Below are 26,007 nucleotides of genomic sequence, written 5' to 3' on the forward strand. Positions count from 1 at the left end.
CCTCCAAATGGAAACGGGGTGCCTGCAGACGGGCACACATGCACACGCAGCCTGCAACATGCTCTGCGTGAACATGGACTCGATTCAGCGCAGCAGAACTGCTGCCCTTAGCACGCACTTTTCAAGAAGTGAGACGAGAACATTTTTATGCCAGTTGGCCGCTGGAAGCAGGATACATCCAGATCGCAGCCAGGGATTTCAATTTCCCAACAGAAACTAATGAAGAGGCAAATGGGAGTCAAGTTCAGCCAGCACAACTGCCACGGTGCAAACGTGCCCAGGTCAGGGGTAAGGATGAGCAGACATTGCACAGATCCTTGTCACCAGTGGACCGAGCCCTCCTGAGCTCAGCAGCCCAGCCCGTGCTGATGCTCACACACCCTCGATGGCACGGGGGGGGCCTTGATGCACTGCAGAAGCAGCAGCACCTTTTGCAGAGCCCCACAGCTCCTCCCCAGGTGCAGCACCAGTCGCACCAGGAGGATGCAGCCCCGCAAAGCCCGTCGGTATCTTTCCCTTCCAGTGAAAACCAACGAAGGAAGAAAGCAAACAAGTCATGGAGGGATTTTCTGTTTCTCTAGACAAACACACTAAGAGCAGTTCAAAAGAGGCTAATTAAATTCTAAAATCCCTGTGCAAATACATTAATAATTATTTTGAAATGAGCAGTTAACCAAGGAAGTTTTCAAGGTGGGAAGTGTTTGATACAGAAGAACCGCTCAGCATTTGCCGGAGACAATCTCTCCGGATAGCGCACGTGTTCGTGGGGTGGGCAACAGCCAATGCTCTTCCTTCCCAAGCACCAGGAAGCCAAGCTAACACCAAGTGACGTGGCTGTAAGCCTGAAGGATCACTGTGCAGCCCCAAAGACCGCTTCTTACATATTGCCAGGACAGAGGAAAAGCAAAGAGATTTCTTCTCTCCTGCTTTCACTACAGGAAGTTTCCAAATGCCAGATAAATCTTTTTTTTTCTTCCCACACAACCCTAAGTCAAAGAAAAAAAAATCAGTAGCCTATAAGAGGTGAATAACAGTTATTTGGGGAGAAGGGCTTAGCCCAGAAGTCACAAAGACCTTTTGCCTGATTTCTCCTCATTTCTGCAGCTTGCATCAATAACCACACTGATGGAAAACGTGTATGAAATGCTACTATTCCAACAGGAACCAGAATCTCTCCCTTTGTGCATGAAGCATGAAATGATGAGAAATTGATAATTTGTTATAATTGCTCATACGATGGGGTGGAAAATCTGACATTGTTGCACAGTCTCCACTGCCACGGTTCATGGCACGTCTCGATTTGAAATGCCACCTTTCTCACAAGCCAGCAGGGCAACAGAACTGCCTTCATTTAACAATGGCAAACCAAAACAGAGAAAAGTAGCGATGTGCCCTTGCAAAGTTGTTGGCAGAGCAAGGAATTAAACCCACTGGCTGAGGCTCTGAAAGCCAGGCCATCCTGTCCTGGTCAAATCTCCAGCCATGGTCACAAGACTACCCTGATTCTTCTCTTCCCTTATTCTTTGCATGTCCTTGCTCACTGCAGCACGATTACATTTTTTCAGGCAAGATCTCATGAGATATTGATTCATATGCCTGTTAAAATCCAGATCCATTATACCTCCCTTTTTGCTTTCATTCACTAATTTTATTGTCCTATAAAATATAAAGATTTTCTGATGAGATACATTCACCATGCCGCCAATACTGCTAAAGGCATACAGCTGCCATCATCTTCCGGAAACATGTTTGTTTAGTTCATAAATCCTTCTTTTGCTAGATACAATAATTATGCATACAGGACAATAAATTCCAGGATCATTCTTCCTTTGGATTTGACAAGCAGGACTGCAGTTATTTCCCCGGCCCTGGAGTACCTCTCAAAGAGCAGTCAGCAGTCTGATAACTTTAGATAAACCATTTAATTTCCAGAAGGAGCCTTGTTTGTATGTAGACACAAGTTATAGTCCACTGGGTGCTCTCTGTTCTCACTGATTGCTCCCGGGTGGGAAGCAGAGGTTTTGGGTGAGTATGTTACTGGCAGTCTCTGCTCGCTGCACCACAAAGATGCCTCATTCAAAATTTAAGAATCTTTTTTGTGATCCAGAAGAGGATATGTTTGTTACTTACCTCAGCAGCATGCTAAATATGCTGTTCTGCAGTATCAACAGGCTCAGCAATTGTTTTACACTGCATTATAAGTAGATACCTAAAAGAGAAAGTAGGGAATAAAAAGATAGTAAAAGTGACCAAAAACTGATTCAACTGATTTTTTTTTTTGGGGGGGGGGGGGGGGGGGGAGGGTGGAACAGTAAACGAGGGGAAAAGCTAAACAACTTTGACTCATCCTTAAATGCTCCCCAAAAAGACTAAAAATTATTTATAGGTAAATCCAATTAGCAGAAGCAGAATGAAAGGAAAAGGAAGGAAGTTAACTGCAAAATTCAACTAGACCACCAAGTCTCCAAGCAATACAACTTGCTGTGGCATGGTGAATCCTGCCTAGAAAAGGGGTAGAATTCACGTTTAAAGCAGCTCAGACAAAACAATTCAGATGCGATCAGCATATGTAAGTGTATATAAGGTACCTTTAATCTAGGCTAAAACTTGCACGCTGTTAGCAGCAAAATGTAGACAAACACATCAGGGCAAGCTGCTCAGCTACATCCCCGTGACTTCAGCCAGAAGCAGCCCTTGCTGATCCACACGCCACCGTCATTTCTATGAGAGCTCTGTGTGACAAAACATGAAAAAAGCTGAGATGCCCAAAGTTGGCAGAAGAACTTCAGGATACCAAAATTTATCTCCTTGCAATCTTCTAATTCACTTCCAAGCCTGCCCGAGGACTGGGCAGCAGAGCACATGCACAGATGCTCCCCAGGGCAGGCAGGAGGCCAGTCACTCCTGCCCAAACCGCTTGGGTTCCCTTGTGAAATCCCACATCAGCAACACAGCCTTTTCATACTTCTGCTGCAGTACGCTTTATGTCCTGCTAATGCGGAGCTGTCGTCCTCCAGATCCTCTGACCAGGAAAGACAGTCACCTGGTAAAGGGCTTGCGTGGTTTGGGTTCTCTAATTGCACGAGGGTCCTTTGTAGGACACACACATGGGATTTCCCAGCTCGTGCGGGGTTCAGAGATCCTCCACAGACAGCAGCCCTGGCTGATGAGTGTGACAGCTCACCATCAGTGATGTAGGGTGGGCAGCAGAATTCATGAAGGCCTGAGCATCACTTACGACAAAGGGATGTTTTCTTTTGTCCAGCTAAAGCTCTCTATTAAACAACCAGTGGAGAATAAGACCCCATAAACATCATATCTGGAATCTTAGGACTAATCATCAAGAATATAAGTGCTCTAAGTCAAAAATGTTGCTAGATTTATTGTCTGCACTTTTTTATGCATCCTGGAGTAAGGATTTCACCATACTTTTCATCGCTAATAGTCATACTGAGCTCATGAGGAGTGGTCACAGCCTGGAGACCCTGACAGCAGAGATTTTACAGTCTTTTCCAAATCAAAGACTACAGATGTGCCAGACTAATCCTGATTAGTAACAAACACCTTCGCTGTGAATATATTGATAATACTATGCAACTGTAGAAGGATTTTTTATGTCAGGTGGACCACGTTCCTACAGCTGTCTGATTTTTTTTGCCACTTTGCTGTCCTTTTTCTCTTGTACGCTATTCCACATACTGATGCAATCAAGAAAAAGCTAGGAAAAAGACTTAGGAGCTGTTATTAAAACTGTAGATTCTTACTGCCACTATTTCTCCCTCCAACTAGATTCCAGTCCTGTTGACTCTCTTTTCCTAGCTGAGCCTGGAAATATTAAGACACCTTTAAAATCCTCCTTGCTATATACAAGTCTAGCTCATTGTTTGGATATGACGTGGCTAAAAAAATATGCCAAGGCTGGGTTGCTTGGACAAAGGTGCTACAAAAGAATTCAGGTACACTGCATAGGTATTCGAACACTTTATGGGCTGCTCTTAGAGACAACCCCTGGCTAAGTGCCACCATACCAGTGGTGAGATGACAGCCAGGATGATCTAGCAAGAATGGAAGGTATGCAAGGACTCAGACAAACACTGAAGGATAGCAACAGAAGAACATGGCACATGCAAAGCATCAGTTATTTGGGAACAGACACACGTCCTTTGCTGTGCTAAAAGCATGCCATACCTTAGCAAACCCATTTCCATGGTAGCTTTTGTCATTCACAATACGGCAATGTCAAACACCAAGAAACATTTCGTTTGCCTACAACATACTGTAATGTGAAAGAACACAGAGGTTACCTGCAGGAGACACCAAGCATAAACATCCGCTTTACCCACGTGTCCTTTTTGTCAGAAGAGATACCAGAGCTCAGGTACTTGGGCAGTGGGCCAGAACAGGGCATCCTGGCTCCTCGCCCCTGCTCAGAGGAGGAGTGGTGTCTGATAGTCAAAAACAGTTGAACCAGGATCTAAATTTTGTTCCTAGCTCAACCCTGACTCACAGTACATAACCTTGAACAAGATACTACACCACCTTCTCCATGGGAACATGGCAGAACTTACCCATTTCCCTGTGCCTGGCTGTATGGCGCAATCACTGCCCATAAGGTACTTTCAGGTCATTGGCTCAAGGGTGCCAGAAAAGAGCAGAGCCTTATTGCTGTAGCATGTCCAGGGCTTATTCTGCGTGATGTTAAGAGCCTGGGTCAATGTACGTGATTTTTTTTCCCAGCACTCCAAGAAATCTTCTGCATAGCAAAGTTAAAGCAAGCGAGAGAAAGAGAGACGTCTCCGTTTGATTGGCTGTGACTAGCTGCAATTAAAAACTATAATTTATTACCCTGGATTACGAGTATAATTTCAATGCAGAGAATTAAGGTTTTCTTCTGAGATGGAAATAAAGATTAATTTTTAATTTCCTTTCTCATTGCACATTTAAGAGCAATGGACTCCATAGAAAACTACAGGTCAAAATAGTTTTATGGAGGAATGACAATGTTCCATTGCCGAATAATTTAATGCTCTTGCTGCCTTTTTAATATTTGACTGCAGCTCCCTCATGCGAAACAACGGCAGCAGACACCGTACACGTTTGCTGCAGCACTCAGGTCAATGTGACTTTGAAACAACAAAGTTTCACTGCTCAGGACTCGGGCAGCTCTTGGAGCTCCCCAGATGCAGCAAGCTGCCTGCCACACCAAGGGACACGCAGCCACTCCCAAAGGACAGGCAACTGGTCTGGGGAAGGGGAATGGGAAGAGCAGGAGTGAAATGAAAGCCTGGGGGAAGCAGAAGGCACCAGAACAGATGGGCACATGGGGTGAGTATTCACACATCAGGCACATAACACACCAGGCACTTCCCACCTCAGAGGCTGGCAGGTATATTCAGATAAAGCAGGAGAAACGTTTCCATCTAGGAAACACCGCTGTAAGACAGCAGGGCTGGAAGGTTTTGCCTGCAGGCAGAACACGTTATTCCAATTTCCACAGCACATCAGCAGAACGCAGGAAAAAACTGTGAGGCACAAGGTTGTGAATTCACTGAGGCCCTGGCACCGTGACTAGGTCGCTGCTTTCCAAAACAGCTCCCATGCAGTGGAGAAAGCCACGGTGGAAAAGCTGGGAAATCCACACCGTTACACAGCACTTCTGAGCTACCTGTAACAATGCAACACGGCACAAGAAAGGAGAGGAGATCTGTGTGCGTCTATTCCTCCCAGAGACAGGCTACCAGGACAGGATTTGATGCTGCTGCAGATAACAGGAGGACACCATCACATGCCTCAGGCCCAGTATTTGACTGTGGGCAGTGAAAGGAAGTGCCAATGAAATTCAGAAATGCCTTAAATCATTGCTCTGGTAGTAGCAATTAAAAAAGAAAAAAGAAAAAAGAAAAGCCCATACTAATGACTTGTATCCCAGTTAATTGAATAACCCTGCACTGACAGAACTATATCCTAGATGACCTAATAATAGGCCTTTCCACTGTAGGGTTTTGAAAATTTATTGACATCTTATAATTGGTATCTTGGGTTATAAATGGGATTAGGTGCCTAAGTGATGCAACTGCTGCTCAGCAGAGGGTTAAGCTGAGCACTGTGCAGGGTCACCGGGAGGAACATCTCCCAGAGACATGGTGGTGACAACACTCGCAGTGCATCCTGAGGACCAAGTGGCTGCATGCTCAGCTCCACCTAGGCCAGGTCTCAAGGCTGCAAAAGGCCAGCCCTGAGTTAATGGGCAGGGACCTACACCATCATGCAAATTAAAATTAATCCCACTATTTTCATCCTAGGGAAAAAAAAAAAGAATAAGAACTCCCTCACACAAAATTCAAACAATGCTCTGTCCCAGAAGTCCCTTCCTTCCACTACTGACGTATTTTCCCATGTCCTCTAAGGCTAACTGGGTCAGCTTCCCATTAGGCTAAGCACAAAGCTACACGCTAAAACCATGACTTCAAAAATGGAATTTTTATGTGGACCGGAGACCTCAGAAGGTCACTCACAGTTGGTTGCACACAGTGAGGACATGCTTCATCCCAGGTCTAGGAGAACAAACCAAGCATTTTGCAAGTTGCTACTGTTCAGTTTGGGGAATTGTCCCCTTGCTGAGGAACTGAGTCTTTTTTGGGGTGCAAAGGTTTGTTAGATTTATTTACTTCCCTACCCAGCCAGAAGGCAAAAGCTTGAGTGCTCATGGCCAGGCTGGTAGGTGCCAGAAATCATTCAAGAAAAATGTATTCAGATATATTACAAAACCTCTGAAACCTACAGGTCTTCTTCTTCTACTGAAGCAGGTAAAGGTTAGCCATTTGACATATATCTGCCCATACCAACTCAGGCAGACTTCTCTGAGCTCACAGGTTAAATCAAGTTACTTGGAATCCCTCTACAGAAAGCCTCAAAGATGAAGAAATTAGGACAACTGAACAGGGAGAGCTGCTTCCTTCCAGTTGGGAACGGTCCCCAGAACACATCTCTTTATGTGAGATTTTAGCCAGAAACTCTAGCCAAGCACAGGTACAAGGGCTGCCCCAGCCCTTCACGCAGCAGGGGCGCTAAGCAGCACGCCGACCAGTTTCTAACTCGGCCATTTATCACCTCTTGACACCTTACAAAATTCTCTGCAGATTTACATTTCCCTGTATTATTTTCCTTTGCTGTCTGTCCTAAACAATTGTGTCCAGACTTGGTTTGCTTTAATCAATCACGTTTCTATTCTCTTGTGGCTGCTTTTCAGCAGCAACTGAAGCTCTTGCTACCTACAACAAGTTTGCTTCTGACAACCGAGGTCTCACAGATCCTGTGAGGAGGATACATGCCTGGGACTAGACTCTGTGAGAGCCCAGAGCATCCAGAATTTGGATCTGTTATTCAGAAGTACTTCACCCCACCGCTGCTCCCAGTGGGATGCCAGTGGCTACCTTTGTCAAATACCCCAGTGTTTTGGGTCTGTTGGAAAGTCTGGATTCCGATTTTTGGAGCACAAGAGATGCAGAAGCCCCAGCTGCTATGGAGAATCCTTCTCACAGACTTTCGAGACCAGTTCTGCCTCTAGTAGCCCACCGCTGGTATAACCATTGCCTGAGTGCAAAGACTGGTATGTGTCTCCGGAAATGGAGTTTAGATGTTTGTCTTATCTGAGCAAGTTCAGTGACTGAACACTGCACAAAAAAGCGTGAGCAACCCTGACAAAGCAACTGCCGCCTCCTTATCACGGTCTCCAAAAGGACTGAAAAGAATCAAGCATCAGAGACTTATCTCTTGAGAGATGTTCAGTGCCCATGCCTGGCTTACCGATCAGCTCTAACTCCCCTTTTTCACTAGAGTTTTGCTGCCTTGTTTTTGGCCACACAGTACAGCCTTGCCACTTCCTGAGTGTGGAGGAGTTGCGAGGGGAAGGGGGTGTGGAGGATGGGCCCTCTTTGCCGACACTATTGTCTTGTATTTCTGGACAATGGGATGTTTTTACCCATGACAATTTTACCGTTGTGATAACCGTAACAAATGGCCATCCTGGTATCACAGGAAGGTTCTCAAGCGTTGGGTGATGACAATGAAACGGAGGCTGTGGACAGGTTTCCTTGAAGTCCCACTAACCTGGGCTTCCTCTCTACAGCCTCCCCATGCACTACAAGCTCAGTTTGAGCTCTTGCCCCACTAGTATTCTGGCTGCATCAACAAGAGGCACGTACCTTCTGGTGGGAGAGGGTTCTTGGTGGTGGCCTACTGCTGGTCCCAGAAAACATGGACTTGGCACATGCCCCTGAGCATTGCAGTGCATTTCCTGTCCCCTCATGGCTGGTGCATTTGTGGGAATGAATTAAGGACAACACATTCAAGAGTAGGGACGTTGTAGCATGAAGAGGAGATTCAGTATGGTCTGCAGGGATAAAAAAAGTTAATTAGAGGAATGAGACCTGTTATAGACTGAGCAGAAGGAAACACACAAGTTCCTTTCAGGAACAAATGCTTCAATCTATACCCACTGACACCTCCACTTCTTCTAATTGCATTGGGCTGTCTTTCCTACACCTTGCACAACACTCCTAGACCAGGCAACCTGCCATGCCACAGAAAAATTGCCTTTTATGTCAGTTTCCTCAACAGTCTTCCAAAATACTGCTTTTACCATGAAACATGCGATTCTTCAAGCCCACAGCATCTGCTCCACCTGCACAGTCAGTTGGCATGGGATTTCCAACAGCACCAAGCCCTGCTCTGACAGCTCCCACTGAAGACAGAGGGAAAACACCTTGTGGGTTCAGTAGGAACAGAGTTTGGTCAACCCTGAATGCTTCTGAAAATCCTTCACTAAAGTACACATTGAACAAGCATGGAAATACTCAGCTCTGGAATGTAAGGATCAGGTCAAAGCAACCAGTGAGCAAGACAGGAGCAATAACTTAGACAGGACAAGACATTCAAAGCAAACCATGCTTCACTCAAAGAATAGCCTCTGGAAGCCCATATGAGACTTCTTACATTACGGTGTCCATTCAGCCATAACAGAGGTATCACAAGTCACTCTGTGACAGTGGAACACACCAACAGTGGAACAATGCCAACTGGCATTTCTACATTTTTGGTATGTGGAAATAGCTTAGATCTCTAGGTCAGAACTTGTCTGCAGGAAATAGGCTGGGGTAGGATCCAACAGCAGCCCTGTTTGGGTTGCAGTTATGATGGTATAGCCTTCAACTGACCTCCTGAGATTCTCATGTTCAGGATGGGAGAAATTGAAATGCACAGAACATAAACTCCATCAAAGGAAGACTCTGACTCTCGGTCACGCAAATTCTGAACCAAAGTAGTTTAAAACAGGTCACAAAGTCTGTCTCCACTTATAATTGCATGTAATCTACTTTTATTGCCTCATACCAAGTTCTCATATTTAGAGAAGCAAATATATTGATTCATACAGACCTGTAAACCAACAGACACACAAGTACACTCTTTGAATGTTGATATCATTTAAATGGCAGGAGCTTCTTTTCCTGTCTCTGACACTTTGCACGCAGAAAAAGAGCAAAATTAGCATGATGCTTTACTCTCCAGAAAGCCAGCACCTCTCCCCTTAAAAGCTCAAGATCTTAGGCCAGACATCATGAGAAGGCAAAAACACCGCAGAGGCTGCAATATTATCACTTGCCTTCACACAGTTAATGTAATTTGTCATGTACCCACCTAAGCTTGGGGTGACAGCAGTTTGTTTAAGGGCTGGGCAGAGCCAGAAGACCTGCAGCCTTGCCCAGCTCCATTCCCAACCTTCCTGCACACAGCCCTGAGCGGGCACCTTGCCCCTTGTGCTTGGTCTCCCCTTCCCCAGCTGTCTGCCCTGGCTAGGGCTGCCTCGACCTCTCACAGCAAGGTGCATCTCCCCTAGGCGTATTCTGTGCCTTGTTCAGTGAAGCCCAGTGAAGGTCTCTAGGCAATACAAAATAAAAGGTCTATGTAATACAAAATAGATGCTAACTGGTTATTCAAATATCTCCATGGATTTCCACATTTAAAAATATTTCCTCCAGAAAGCAGAAATAATCAACAAACGTCTGCCTGTAAACATGCAAGGCTAAATCAGCAACAGATGATGTTTACAGAGAGGTCTCACCAAAGTAGCTTTGTACAGCTAACGTTCCTTTATCAGATGCTCCCCAAATAGCCCCCCTCTCGTGCTGTGTTCAGCTTAACAGATAAGGCAGGGTCAGAACGGAGGTTTCAGCCGACAGATAAGTAATACTTGAACCCCTCTTTCCGTGCTGCAGAGGCTGGAGGTTTGGCATGCTGATCATCACGAGCTCCGCCTAGCTCATGGCTTCACCTCACACCAAGCGAGTCAGACCGCACAGGCCAGAACGGAGCTCCACAGGTTGCTCAAATCCCTCTGGTAACAGTACCACAACTTGAGCTACACCAAAAGCTTTCCACTAGGCAAGACAACTGCACGTTAAGATTGCCATTTTAAATCGGTCTGGCATTTCTAAAGCTTGGGGGAAATAAGGTGACCTGAAGAAAGGCACCAGACCCTCACCCACAGGATCTATGCTGTAGTGAATGTTTCGACGACTGTATAAGCAACCTTTTCTGCAGAAGAAAGGAACTACTGGCCCTGATGTACTGTTTTGAGAATGGAGGTTAACTGAGAACTCTCACCAAAAAAAAAGGAAAAATTCAGCAGAGGCCATAGGTAGCCCTGACTGGCCTCTGCCGCAGGGCACCCCCGTTCCTCGGCACAAGGAGAAACTTCATCACGGGCCTACTGAGCAGAGCTCTGAGAAAAGGACATTTTGTTTTCAGATGTTTTCCTCTTGCATGCTTTGAATGAAGAGGAAAAAAACACTAAAAAAAAAAAATACCAAGCTCTGATGAGAAAGATAAATTCTCAAAAACAGTGACAGACGCCCAGAGCAGATACTGGAAGAAAAAGGCCACTGAGATCCGATTAGCCCAGTGAATCAGCGCTGCGGACAGTATCTCTAAACCAACCTCCTCTTCCCCCTTCCCCTCCCACACTCCTCTTCCCATCGCCGCGAGGCTCTGGCGGCCCGCGGCTCCTCTGCCCACCGCTCACACACGTCCCCTGGCCGGGGGCCCGGCGCTGTCAGCATTGGCTCACGCAACACCCGCTGTTGGCGCTGCTGAAGTCAACGCTGGCATAGGCAGCCAGGCCCTCAGCTTTGGATCACTTCACTTGCCACAAGAGCAGTTGCTGGCCCCTGCTTCTAGCACTACAGTCATCCTTTCCCACTCCGGCATTTGGGATGATTTCTGGGCTCATGCGGTTCAAAGGGGATGGGCTGGCAGGTAGGGAAAAATCTCATCTTTTGAGAAGAAGGAAAAACAACTCCCTTTTATCAAAGGAGGACATGCAGCTGTCAGATGTGTGAAGCTCCTGTGCGTTTGCAGCCCATTCTCTGCCTCATACACTGCAATTTGAGTCTTCCCAAGGTAGCTCTAAGCCAGCCAGCCCCACACGGGCTGTGCACTTATGTGTGGTCCTTGGCTGGATGAGAAACCTGCACGGAGTTCATTGCAGCCAGAAGTACACCAGCAGATGTGCCAGAGCTAGGTTTAAAGTTAGCTCAGGAAAACTAGTGTGACTGTCACAGCTGGCAGACGCACCTCGAGTGCTTTTCATCAGTCCAAACAACGGAGGACAGCAGCCCCTGAGCCAAGCAGCGCTGGACTCTGCTGCCTGGACTCTGGCTGCCTCTGCTCCCTGCTAGTGCCTCTGGGGCCTTGTATCGCCTGGGAAAGGGAAAAACTACAAAGGACGTGGAGGGCACCGGTAGGATACTGCTCTTCCACAGCACCGAGTTGCTCTCCCCCTGTTAGAGGTGACAAATAACAGCCCCAGTGAGTGTGATGATAGCAACTGGAACAGCACACGAGAGCAGACGTTCTCTCCCAAATAATTGATTGTGGTTCAAGAGCAAAGAGGCAGGAAGAGGAGTGGTAGAAGGATCCTGTCATGAGCTGACAGAGGAATTCAGTCAGGTTTCAGCTATTTACAATTCCTTTGCTGTTAACTAGCAGACCTTTTGGTGACACTTCCCAGCAGTGAGCCCACTGCCACACGGCTGACTGTAAGCAGCGTCACGTTGCTCTAGCGCGGGCCAGAAGATCGACTCATAGTTTCCAGCCCAAGCGGGTACCATTTTGGTCTGTCCAAACTCGAAGAGGCAAACCCAGAAACAAAGCCTGAAGCAGATAAATACCACAGCCCTTCCAAACCACTGGCAGCAGCTCCACTATGCGAGTAAAACGACAGCCCCCGCGTGCCGAGTCAGGGGGAGCCACACAAGGCCCTGGCTGCAGGGCGAGCTGAGCACCAGCGCACCAAGAAGCTCTCCCAGGCCTCCCTCTCCTCTCTGTTCTGGAGCCAGCATCAGCAATATCTTTGCGGAAATAAGCTCTAATAGTTGCTCTGGATCCAGCAGGAGGAGCTGGCTAAGCACACATTTTTGTCTTAATGTAGGGCCTAAATAAACAGTCAAATAAGAACTCAATTTAAGAAATCCTGTAGTTTAAAGGATTCCCTCAATTCTCTGTATTGCTTTTATTCCCGTGGCAATTGATACAAGTCTGATCTGCAGTCCAAATATTTTTCCTGCCTATTTTTCTAGTGTTACTAGAAATACACACACACATACACACAAATTTGATGTAGGCTTGAACATTTTTTACAAGTACTCTAACACCATTATCCCAAGTATTAGTCAAAAAGGTATTTTTTCCTTTAATTACACATATCAAACCCCACTGATATGCAGGCAAATCATCTACGTAGCTGAGGGATCCAGAGCACCCCAAAGCTTGCTATCTGTACAGCTGATGCCCGCGGTGCAGGGGCTCAATTAACTGTTGGCTTCCAGTCACAACAGCACCCATGCACACAGACACCTCTGCATCCCCCTTCAAGGCCTTGCCGTGTTGTTTGCCAGCTTCTGTTTATCCAGAAATTGGGTTCTGGGCCTGTGGCTAATGTAGGCAAGGTTCAAAACAATGTTCACTTGCCACTTTGGAGGTGGAAGGAGATGGAAAGACCCTCATTGTAATCACAGGGTTCAACCAGAGTTGTATAAAACCATCGTCTCAGCCTTTGGGTCTTATGATTTTGTCACCTGCTGGCAAAACTGCCATGCTGAGCCCTCTTAAATTCCCTGCCTCAAGGTAATAAGGGGCTTGGGCCCACCTCCTTATTTGACACTTTCCAATTTATTTAGCAGGGTTTGGATCGCTTTTCAAAGGGTCCATAGCCCTTTTCACTAAACTATACATTTCCTGTGACCCTTTAAAACCTTTGTAAAATATTTTGCACCTCAGCACCTCCAGACCTCGTTTGAGTTCCCCATCCATTAAATAACAATAAAACAGCTCACTCCAGAGTCGTGAGCGTGCTCTGTCAGAGGCCAGGAGCAAGCCATAAGGACTTTGCAAAATTGTCAGATATATGCACCTGCTTATGAGTGGGTATTTTGTCCCATATTTTTGCAGTAGGAAAAGAAACCTGAGGTTTTACCTGACAGCTTCTTACAATCCAGCCAGTGTAAGGTATAATACAGTCTTTTTTTCCCTTGCTTCTCAGATCTCAGGAGCGCGTGCCAAAAGACTGTCAACTTGTTAAAAGTACATTAATGCAAATTCCAGAGCTTTCAGTTATGTTTATGCTAATAGAAAGCCTCCCGCTCTGTGACAGGCCCAAGTGAAGAGTCAGTAACAGGAAAATTAATTCCAGCTGTTGAAATTGATTTAAAACTAGCTTATTCATAATAATAATAATAATAATAAAAGAAATCCTGAAATAAAAATAAATAAGGGAAATACAGAAAGCACAAAATCATGTTTACTGCATGAAAGCAGAAAGGGTTCTCCTGTTGGGAAGAAATCTTCCAAATTTAATCAAGCCTGGTTAGAAGAAAGCTCTAGCTTGTTATCGGGTTGTAAGTGTAGATTAACATGAAAAGAATTAGCTATGTGCACAGCCTGATTTTGCACAGGAAACACAAGGGTTTTGTGCATGTATTTTGTTTTATATTCCTTATGTCTAATCCACAGGCAAGGAGACCAAACCCAGGCTGCAATGGGCCAGGTGGTATTTTAGGTGATAACGGTTGTGTCCTGAGAATACGAGGGCTCCTGGGTGGGACGATTAGCTACCCACGACCACTGCATTTGTTCAGTGTTTTTATGTTTGCTTTTTTCTGACTGGAGTTCTGTGCGATTTCTGTGTTTAGACAAGCCCAGTCTTGGGATCACATACCCCAGCTTTGCTGGGGTTTCAAAGTTCAAATCGAGATCTACACGTGAAATTGCTGACTGGCCTGCTGTTTCTGAAGGGATCTCAAACGTCCATATCCTTGATCTAAATAACCAAATCCAAGTCCGCTCTTCCTAAAGTCTTTGACTGTCTATACACGGAGCCCTAAAAGGTATCGTGCTGTTTCAGTGCTATCAAAAGCAGCTGAAGGAACATAACACCTTGCAAAACGCAGTTTTGAAATGGAAGGGGAGGCAGTCTTTAAAATTTGTTCAGATATAGGCTTTCAAGCTTTCAACACCTTCAACTGGAGCCAAATCCAAAAATACGTGGTGTTCTCATTTAACCAAACAAAGAAGCTGAGTTGCCAAAGGACACAAAACCCACTGGCCGCTGCTGTAATACCCTCCTGAGTACAGGATCTGTCCCTTTTCCTAATGAACACTCCTGAAAGATATGAAGTCTTATTTAGGGTCCTGCATAGATGCTAAGCCTATTTTTAGCCCCTATAGTATCCAGCTGCCAATATATGAGTAATTAGCCACAATTGCATCATCTGATTAGGACCATATTCCTTGCTGCTTTGGAACGGACTGATCCAGAGTTCACTGACATCAATAGAAATTTCTCCATTGACTTCAGCAGACTTCACATCCAGCTTTAAAGGACAGCCTTGTTTTTAATTATCAAAAAGCCCTAATGCCCTTCCACAGACTACATCTTTGCTGCTGCCATCTCTTACTTCCAGAGAACGAAAGATCCCCACCTTAAATCTATTTGCATTTGCCCCCATTTATGCTGCACAATTCCACAGGGGTGGACAAAGGGGTGAGGAGGGAGAGGTGCCATGACTTGCATGGATCTTAACCAATTTACGATACCAAGGAATTCACGTGCGTGGGTGGCCGTGAGGATAAAGCGTTGGACCCATTTCAGCAAGAACCTTGACAGAAGCCAAGTCAAACCCACTTTTACATAGGAAACCAATAAAGGAGTCCGGCCCCAGCCCAGTAAGGAAAGGACTGGGCTGGTGAGGTTGCAGGAGGTTGCTTCCTTTCAAGGGGGAAAGCGGGAAGGAGCTTTCTCTAGAAATCCCACTAGAGTTTCAAAAATTTGCCCCTTTATTGTCAACTACACAGACTTGAGATAAACTTTATAGCCTGCCAGAGCTCAGTAAAACAATGAAATGGACAGAGTAACTGCTGAAATGGAGACACTGTCATTTCAGAGACTAACAGTATCCCTGACTCATGCCATCAGAGGAAGGAAAGAACAACAATAAAGAAAGCACAGGCTATTTCTCAGACTGCACCCCATGACTTCTACTAGCACAAACCAGGAAAGAAGGACACTGCACATTTTTAACTGAGGAATGTGCAACTAGAACAATCATTTGAACTTAAAAGGGACGCTCACAGCTTTATCTACCAGCTATAGTAAATTCGTGTGGGGAAATGAAGCATTGCAAATTAAACAAAAAACTGATTAGTAAGGAGAAGAAGGAAGGTACAGCACCCTTTGTAGGACTGATACATCTCTCCTGAAAAATTAGGTTTTATAGGTGGAATTAGGAATTTCTCTGAGGGCTCATATTTCCCTCTGTGGCACTCATTCTGTCCTTGCTCACCCCATTTTGAGGTGGTTGTTCACCACGCTCAGGCCATTTTCAAGCAAACTGCCAGGTCCCAGTTTCTAATCTAATGCAAGTCAGGCTTCTACCTGCCTTCAGTTCTCCTGGCCCCAAATCAGCAATGCAAACCCAGGAATTCAAATACCATCAGTTCGGGGAGGGGGTGGTGGTGTTTGTTTTTAATAACAATCAGCTTTGGGTTATTTTTCTCTGCCTTCTGGATCCTTAGTCTTTCAGGCATAACCAAGTCACATTTTCAAATTATGTGGGGGGATGGAGTTTACGCAAACATAAGGACTGGAAACACGCTTTTAAAATGAAGCTAAAACTATCAAGCAGCTATTTAATCTCCAGAGACCAGGTACTAAATCACCAAAAAAAAATCAATAGCCTCACCAGAAAATGGTGGTGCTGCACATCCTCTCCCTTCTATATATTTCTTACTGACATGAAGGAAGCTTGAGTTGAGAACCAAGTGAAGACTATCAGGATTTAGCCTTATGACATACAGAAACCATTACTGTCCAAAGTCTATAAAAGAAAAATCATGAGGCTCAGTCTATTTTCCCTAAATGAAAGGAGTTTGAAGCAGGTAGGAATCACGGGTCGTGAAAATGTCAGGAAGAAGTCTGGGCCGAAGCCCAGAACAAGTATGCATAAAGGGAAGGCTAGGAGGACTCCTCTGCCTTGCTTTTTGCAGGGCTTTTGAGCCTACCGGTGTAGTCAGAACAATGGCGAAACACAGGAATTTGAGAAATGGGGAAAAAGTAACCATCACCTCAATAGCTTCCTGGTTGCACCAGTCTGAAGCAACGCCTGAGACTGCAGGGAAGACCAGAACACGCAGGATCCCACATGCACAGGGTCGAGGTCACATTCTCCACGTGCTGCCCTGTTCCACATTCTCCTGCAGAAGGCTGGGCTGGCCTAAAAGGCAGGAACCTTAGAAACAACCTCAGCATTGTCCTCAGCTAATCAGATGTTTCCTAAAACACCGTTTAAGCTGTGCAGCACACATGCACCTCCTGCTGGATCAGGCCTTTATTTCAAAAAGCTGTAGCCATGGAAGGAAGGAGCTGAACTCTTTTACAAGGCATTAAGTTTCATTTGCAATTACTTTGGATTTTATTGCACTACTGAATATAACAGGTTCATTAACTGGGCCAGCAACATTGTATCCATATGCCTTTTTAATAGAGCTTTTCTGTTATTGTTTCCTTATTGGTCTTTTCCCTTTTGCAACATGCAACTGGATTTTACTGGCATCCAGCTTTTGCAATAGCTCCCAGGTGGCTCCTCCATGAACCCTATTTGTTAATTTGATGGCTGAATTGGTGTACGAGGAATGAAAAATAGTTAATGAAATGCCCGAGATGCTACTTTACAGCAGTGGCAACAACCCAGCAAATGTTCCCCAGAGTAAGCCCTGTGGGTTAAGCCGTACCTTGTCCAGTTCATCCCTGGAAGCAAGAAACCTTTTGCTAACACACCTGCCTTCCTCTGCAGCCAACCATGACTCCAGCAGGATGGAGGAGAGCCAACATCCTTGTTTTGTGAAGGGATGGAGACATAGCAGAAAGCATGAGAGGGACAGAGGACAGGGCTCCTGCTCCAGCCAGTTTCCAGAGAACATTTTTTTTTCAGGGCAAAATCTAAAAAAAAATAAATCTGGTTCAGTCCAACAGTTCCCACTAGGAACCTGATGGTCAGGTTGTCAAAAGAACTGAGCTCCCACCAGCATCCATTCTGCTAAGGGCTTTCAAGAGCTTGAGCTCCTTTGAAAACCTGGTTCCCCGAACAAGATACCAGCAGCTGATGGTTAAACGTGAAGGGCAGGCACTGTTCTCTTGCTCTTGCCTTGTTAAATAATGCATTTCTTTCTACAGCGGATAAGCACTGAAAAGCCTCATGGAAGAAATACATCTAAAGGAGGATTGGAATAGAGAGATAAGCCGATGGTGGAGAAGAAGGGAGTTCCACCTGCACAGTTCCATGTCAAGAATTTTTTTTATGACCCCCCTCCTCCCCACCCCCCCACCCCCAAATCAGAAATGCCAAATTACCATGAGCAAAGCATTGTATGTAAGAAAGGCCTGATTCTGATGAATATTCCTCACTTGGGGAAAATGAGAAAAACGTTTCAAGTTTTTGTTTGCCACGACTCTTCATTTCAATGTTTAATTTACACTTGCAAAAGACTCTAAATAATAAAAAAAAAAAGTAAAAATTAAATGAGATGTTTCAATTGTTCAGATCATTATGGTCCCATGGGGCTTTCTGTTTCAGGGTGAAGGACTATTTTAATATTTCTGAGACGAGACATTTCAATCCTGATTTAGGAGGTTACTTGATTTTTGTCATTTTTTACATCCAAAAAATTTCTCCTAAGGAGGGAAATCTTGGTAAGCTCTGTTCTAGACCCAAGTACAGGGAACACAAAATCCAAAAGCATCACCACCCAACACTCTCCCTTTTGCTGAAATAGCATCCTGAAACATTTGCTTTGCCAAAAGCATGAGCAGGAATAGAAACAGCATGATCTTGCTGGGGTTACAATCCACCATTTCCAAATGCAAGCTCCTCACACAGGCTCATTGACTCAGGACTGCTCAAGTTAAGCAGAAGACTCATTACTCTTCTCCTCAGGACTTTTCCCCCTCCTACCTCCTCAAGCCTTCCCTTACATTATGTCTCAAATAACAACAAAACACAGAAAAGGCTTGATCCAAGGCAGCCCTGCTCTGATGTATCCCTTCAGCCCTCCCCACAAAGCCCCTTCATACAACTTCTCACCTCTCCCCCTTCTCAAAGGCCAGAGAAGCCCCCTCAGCATCTTCTCCACTGGTGCTTTACTGGTACCCTGGACACCTGAAGCTGTGCAGGTATCTCCGCACGCAATCCGGCACCAAATCTGAACCCTTCAGTGCTTTCTGGAACACAGCTATCTTCAGAATCCCAAACAAATACATTAATTGCTTTCAATTTATCAGCCTCAAATCATTCTGTCTAATTACCATTCATCTAGAGTTTGTGTTTTTAATGGTTTATGGGTATTGTTGGTAATCTTTTAATTTCTCATTAAAAACAATATCTTGTACGCACTATGTGTGAAAAGCCCTAATCCGATAAATCAAGCAAGAGTAACACAGTTAAAAGGAAATCAGTGGAACAATATTTGGGTTTATATATTTCTGCCAGTCAATTTGTAATTAAAAGTTGCTACTTTAAAAAACACAGTTGTTGCTGTGAAAGCCATTATCAGTCGGCATTTTCATATGAATACTGCTTTAATTAATTAGCAAAAGTAAATACATTATATATCAAAAACCGCTTTCCCACTGAACCCATGCGTTCCAGAACAAAAGGCTTAATAAACGACACAAAAGAGGGACAAATTAGCTGATCCCACCCTCCCTTTTCAGGTTTAGAGTCTTTTAAAGTTCTCCAAGGTTTTTCCCCCCCACACTTGCCTTTTTTTTTTTAATACATTGTTTGTTTTTCTTTAGAAGTGTGTATGGGGGGAGAAGATGCTACACAAACACAAAACATGCCATTCAAATTAAATGATTTGGAAATCAGTTTTGCTGGTTCTTAGAAAATAAGAGTGTTTATGATTATTAAAAACCAAATGTAATTACGATCACATACAACACAGTCCCTTTGGAACAAATTATTTGCTGAACATTAAGGGGTTAGAGTTTGATTCGCAAAAGGAAACGATGTGTCTGAAAAATTATTCTTTTGTCTAGGGGCTTTCCAGAGACTGGAGACAGCAGGAGAAAGTGCTCCATTTTCGTCAACAAGCTGGAGAGAAAGTGTGGATGAAGTGCTATTTGTGGCTCAAGTCTATGATAAGAACACCTTAAAACATCAACAGTATCTCTTATCTCTTGTGCCTTTAACAAGGACCAGGGGTCCTGCCATCGTGCTAGTGAACAAATCACTCACCTCATCCTGGCTCTCTCCTTGCCAAATTGCTCAAGTGCTGCAAGCAGGGTACGCCCATGAGTAAGGAGCAGAGAAAGGAGCAAGTACCTCAGCTGACTGACGGCTGTGACCAGGGCTGGGCTTCCACAAGACAGCAGTATGGTGAAACCTGATGGCAGGACCATGAGCACAGATGGAGAGCCTGACCTAAACAAAACCAAAATAAGAAAAAAAAAAAAAAACAACAAAAATCAACAACGAAAACACAAAGCAAACAAAAAAACAACCACCAACAAAACAACTGTATGAGGCTGCCCGTTGGGTAAGTTGTTCCCCATTTCATTTGACTTACCTAGAGCTGGAACTCACTGCACAGTGATGAACAGCAACCTTAGCAGACTGAGCCTCACCACCTCTTCAACAGTGTAAACACAAGTTGCTCAACAGATGAGGCCAAGAAGTGCAAATACCAGACCAAAACAAGTACAAGAGGACTCTGGAAAAATATAATTGCTCAAGGGAGAATGTAGAGTTTGCATATACTTTCCATAACCGTACTGAAGGCTTTCGACCAAAGGATACCTCCAAAAATAAAGACTAATGCTAGGACGATGTTGATATTGAACCAGATAATTGTATGGCTATTAAACACCCATGCAAGGCATCCAAACCTGCACTAATGCAGGAAAACCAAGGTTACATTCAGCCAAAGGCAGTCTGCAGTCTCTCCAACTCCGACTCTCTCCAGCAAGCTTCCCTTCTCACCAGATATTTCATTTCTCCCTCTCAGTCCTGACTCCTAGCCATCTCCCCACTTATACCAGATACTCAGCATGCTTCCTCCCCCAAAGTAGATGGCAAGCAAGCTTCTTCTTGACTGAATTAATAAATCTTCATCCTCTATTTTGGGATGCATATAAAGATATAACAATAAGTCCCAGTCCCACATGTTCTGCCTTTTCTTATGTTTTCTCTTCCCTTGTGCTCCTAGACTGCATAGCCTTTGGAGAAGAGACAGTATTTTGCCTGACCTGGAAGCATGCAGTGAGCGCCACACAGATGAACAGCACTCTAAGCAATCAGAATTAATATTTCAAGGTAACTGAAGAACACAGAAGTTTGAAGGTTGTCCCCCTGCTTGCTCAGTTCCTATACACCGTCATACCACAACAGCAACTTTCTCCAGGCGTTTCAGACAGGAAACATTCATATTTACATCTTGCCTTTCATCCAAGGCTTCCACGCAACCCACTTGATACTCTATGTACCAGCCTCAACCCCTCATGCACCAGTTCTGTGTGAGCTACCACTCAACAGAAGATGCATCTGCCCCAGGGAACGTCACAGAGTTTCAGCAAGAAGCACCTTTCCTTGGAGTCCCAGCATGACCTGAACACCAAATCACTGTTACCTTTCAGAGGGGGCAAAAATCATGCTGCTAATCAGTTGTTGGCTTCTTGCAGGGGCTGAGAGCAGCCCTGCTATCAGCTCACTGGGGTGGGAATCACAGCACTTGGCTGATCACTCCCCTGGACGTGTTTTTAGCAGAAACTGGTATTTACACCTCAATCAGTGCATAGTCTTGTTAGGTACCATTAAACTTAGCTAGGATACCCACAGTTAAAGCCACATTTCAGCAGACACACAGGAGGTGTCTGCGCAATGCATGGGAATGAAACAGCGTGGGGTGAGATGCCAAGAGCAGCACCGTGCTGAGGGATGTTTCAGCACAGAGAAGTGTGCCTCATGCAGGCCTTCGGTGCAGGCATTCTTTTCCCTTCACATAACTGCATTGATTTTTATCATTGTTATATTTGGTTCAGCCGCCCATCTGGAAAGTTCTTGCCTCCCCCGGCCCCCATAAATAACCAAACCCAGCTCTAACCAAAGGCAGTTGACAGAATCAGCCCCGTTGCCCTTTGGCAGTTCTTCCAGGAATTTTTAGGGTTTTTACCAGTCAGGAAAAGGCTTTGATGCTTTGGAATCAGGATTTTATGAAGATCATTTTGTAGGGTTCAGCCAACTCATGAAGTGTCAAATGGGGGGCACTCTTTCATCTCATTGCTGGATGGGGAAAAGATCCTCCCTCTTACCGGAATGAGGACTCGAGAGGGGGGAACATCTCAGAGAGATGAAGGCTCATCCATAGAGGGGAGGGTTTCTTTTCTCTTGGTAGAGTCCACCCACCACATTCCCATCATACTGATTGCTGCAGTCCTATCTGTCTGGTCTCCAGGCTGCATCAGATAAGAGAACTGCCTGCTCGCTCCGGTTCTGATGCTGCGCCGTCGGGGCCTCCCAGCCGCAGAGCCAGGCTCTTCCTCACCCTCCTTCTCCAGCTGCCTGCTTCAGTGACTGCTGCATTGGTAGGGATGCTGTCAGAAAACCTGTCACTTGCAAAGAATGAGGCAGCGATCAAGAACAGCCTAAGGAAATTAGATCTTTCACTTTGCATTTCTAAACACCCAGTATAGAAAAAAGAGCAAGGAAACCCCCTCAAAATCTATGTGCAAATTGCTATCCAAAACAAGTCAAAGGTCTACCTGATATCCCATCTCTGACAGAACTCAAAGCTGTGTACCTCAGGAGATGATACAAATCCAGCCCATACCCATTTCTGCAATGACAGACTCCCTCTGGAAGAGGGAATACATCACTCCCCAGCTAGCAACCATGCCTGGGCTCTTAAAGGCTCGATTGACAGTTTCCCAAGCTAGTCCTGTTGTGAAAGGCATTCATGCATGCTGACGGGCTGCTCCTGAAATTTGCACCTCCATTGTCTCAAGCTTTGCAGATATCACTTGTTCAGAAGCTGCATGCACCAACTAATGGCCATTTGGCAGAACTCAGAAGGACTCGTGCAGCACTGCGGACTATGCAGCCCATCTTCATCAGCTGCTTGATGCTCTTCCACCTGGCTCAGCGCAGCTCAGTTACACAAAGATTGCTTTTGTATTCCTGTGAACAATTCCTTTGCTGACTGTCCCATTTACCATGACCTGTCACTTATTGCCTTTGTGCAGAGCTGGACCACAGTCATCCATGTGATATTTGCAAATGCTGAAGTCTCTGTCACCAAACCCACTGAAGACCATTCAGACCAGTGAAAACACAGAGATGCTCTTATTATACTCAGACTCGATTTACAGTATAGTTCTGCAGCCCAGAGGCCCCAGATTTAAGCTGTGCTACCCCATAACCCCAGAAGCTAAGAAAAGTTTGTGGGAGAAAATGAGCAAGACAGAATCCAAATTATCTTGCTGTCATAGTGAGCGGTTTAAGCTACCCACAATTTAGCACATCAGTATGCACAGACACCCCTTCCTGCACCCATGGAGACCATGATGGCATATTGGACAAAGTACTTAATTGCTCTTGATTTCTTACAGGAGAGCAAGCGGTAGTGTCACAGTGCTCTGGCAGATGTGCAGACACCAGATACTGACACATCCTACAAGAGGAGTGAAAATAGCAAGCAGGACACAGCCAGAGCTTCTGCTCTGCTCCTGCTGTGAAGCAGAATCCAAAGGCAATGTCAGCAGCAGTCCCCAAAGGAGATTACAGCAAAAAGGCTGACCCTGACAATGCTTCAACCTGCCTCATTCATGTCCTTGCCACAACCAAACACAGATGCCAGCCTGGGGTTCATCAAGATCATGGACCTACGTGTGAGGCACGCAGACAACACGAGCACACGCACTGCTGGCATGGAGGACTTCTGCTACATCTGCGCAGTGGTGCTGAGACCTAAGTGGGGAGAGATTACAAGAAACGTTTTAAGATGATCACCTGCCCTTAACACATTGCTTTCCTGGGGGACAGCCTCCACCCCACCAGAGAACTTGAAGCAGCTACTGAAAACAGACGAACAGGCTTGCAGCCATTTCTAAGCTAACCCAGCACCAGCAAGTTTCTGGGAAATCACTCTGGTGCTGTTGCATCAAATAGGTTTTTATGCATCGTATCTTTTGGGTCTAACTGCTAAAGGTGAAAGAATCGTGTATTTGCCATGCTGGAGAAAGACTAGCTCCTGTTTCCAGCTCTGTATGTATGACCTTGAAAAAGTCATTCAACTTTTCAATGGCTGAATTGTTTAACTGCAAAATGAAGCTCGTTCAGCTTTTGGCTGTCTTGTCTGTTTAGACTGTAAGCTCTTCAGGGCAGGGACTGTCTCTTATTAAGCTATCATAACTCTCTCTTAATTAAGGTCTTCTACACATCCAGGGGACTCACAAAAATGTCATAAAACAAAGGCTTTCTAATAAATTTTGGGGAATTCCACATTCTGATCCAAAACTACTCAGTGGTTTTCCCTGCTGAATATGGTGCTGAATCCCTTGTTAGACTGTGTGCGAAGGGGGAGGAGGGAGGCTCCTTATAATTTAAAGAGATTGCATAAAAGACAGTTTAAGTCCTTGTGGCTGTATATTTCTTTTAATTAGTTTATGCACAGTGCATTTGCATGGGAAGATGCACAGCGTGTGGACGGACTTAATTAGGAGAACAATACGTTCCCTCTTAAGATAATGACTTAAGGATTATGAAAATTATTATTCCAGATCCATCCATGGGTCATTCGAGGTTCAGTATCCAGCGAACTTTTAAAATGCATTGAGGTCAGCAGTTTGGATACTGTCAGTAAAGTCACTTGATTTTACTGCTGCTTAAATGATTAATTATGAACAGAGGCTGCATGCATCCCCCACGTTACACAATAGCCCAAGGACTCGCTGCATTTTGCATATGCCTTCAACTACTCTGGAGAGACTGATGCACTAAAAGGGGCCGTGAGATTCGCTGTAGTCATCTGCCAGCAACATCTCCTCCTGAGCTCTTCCCCCTCCCTTTCACAGGTCCTTTCCCTTTTTGTTCCTGGCTGGGGATGCAAGACATTTCAGTCTCCGTTAATGAATCTTTGTAGCTGAAGAACTAAGACAATTAGGTGAGTGTTTAAGGACACAGGTCACTAGCCCATGTAAAATGAGGTACAATACGTGCCATTTTAGAATAAAGTACCTATGGGCATCTGGAGACATCATCTACCTGTACCAGCTTTAAGTCTGGCAGTTTGGTGGGTCTCAAGAAAGGCATCTTTTCTGTCTCTCAGCCCTGGATGACTTGCACCTCTGTGCTCATACTGGTGGAGGGAAAAGTCTGTGAATGGCCCCAGAAGCCCATTGCAGGTGTGTCTCTGGGATTCTCATCAGGGGATTCTGCTTTCCAGAGGAAAGATGGGCACTGCCATACTCAGTTGCTCATGTATTTGACAAGTAAAGTCACAGACCCCTTTTAAAAACTGGGGCTTTGTTCCAAAGGGCAACAAAGGGGCTCTCAGTGGCTTTTGAGAACTTCTCTTCTTTGTAAGAAAACGTCTAGAACAACAAATGCTCAGGTCGCTTTTTGCAACCCTTTACATCAAACCAGAAAAAGCAGCATGCCCAGGAGTTGAGCTCTTGGCAAGGGCAGCCTGCAAGCAATGAAAAGCCTGGGCCAACAGGCTGCTGGCCTCCTCTCAGATGCAAACATACCCCATGATTTTCTTCACCATTTCAAAACTTCCTGAAGCCACAGAGGGTAGCTTGAGGCCAACCATGGATAGTTGGGCATCACAGATCAGCCACAGGATCTCACTGCACATTGCACTGCCTGCGGTGCAGGGCTGGGGGCAGGTGGAGAGCCAGCACCATGGCTGCTTCCTGCAATGCCTGGGAAAATACATTCCCAGAAGTGATCCCAAAGCACTTTACCAGCTATTTTTTAGTGTAGCACTACACAATGCACACAAGAGGCAGTGCTCAGCACCAGTCATTCCCTGCCCTCTTTCTCTTCCCCACTACCTGCAAGGCCAGAATTGCACAGCAAAGCCCCAAACCCTGTGTGACGGCTGGGCTGTGGATCCATCCCAACACAGCTCAGCACAGTCAGGCTACTATGGAGACAGGGAGCAAGGGAAAGAAAACATACCAATAGTTATACGACAAGAATAGAACAGCTCCTTGCTCATTTCTCACCCTCTGTTGTTGATAATGTAGCACCCAAAGCATGTTAGGCACTGTACAAGGCAAACAAAGATGTCCCTGCCCCAAAGAGATTACAATCTAATTCAGATTTTACAGTCATATTTCAAATGCACAGTGAGATCAAAGCCCTGCTCTCCTCCCCCAGGCACTCATTCTCTCTG

The 26,007-nt window shown here is 45.3% G+C and overlaps 1 protein-coding gene across 1 annotated transcript in view; it reads right to left on the reverse strand.

The window, feature by feature from the left end:
• Positions 1 to 17,523, reverse strand: part of LOC310880091 (uncharacterized protein) — a 155,981-nt gene extending 138,458 nt beyond the window's left edge. The window contains exons 1-4 of the mRNA XM_083795398.1: positions 17,390 to 17,523; positions 8,205 to 8,392; positions 2,589 to 4,276; positions 2,131 to 2,209 (exon numbers count right to left, since the gene is read on the reverse strand). The gene's annotated coding sequence lies outside the window, so the exon portion shown is untranslated. The remainder of the gene's footprint in view (positions 1 to 2,130; positions 2,210 to 2,588; positions 4,277 to 8,204; positions 8,393 to 17,389) is intronic.
• Between the last annotated feature and the right edge of the window lie 8,484 nt (positions 17,524 to 26,007).

The sequence above is a fragment of the Anser anser genome, assembly GCF_964211835.1.
Source record: "Anser anser genome assembly, chromosome: 12".
In the NCBI taxonomy this organism is placed as follows: domain Eukaryota; kingdom Metazoa; phylum Chordata; class Aves; order Anseriformes; family Anatidae; genus Anser; species Anser anser.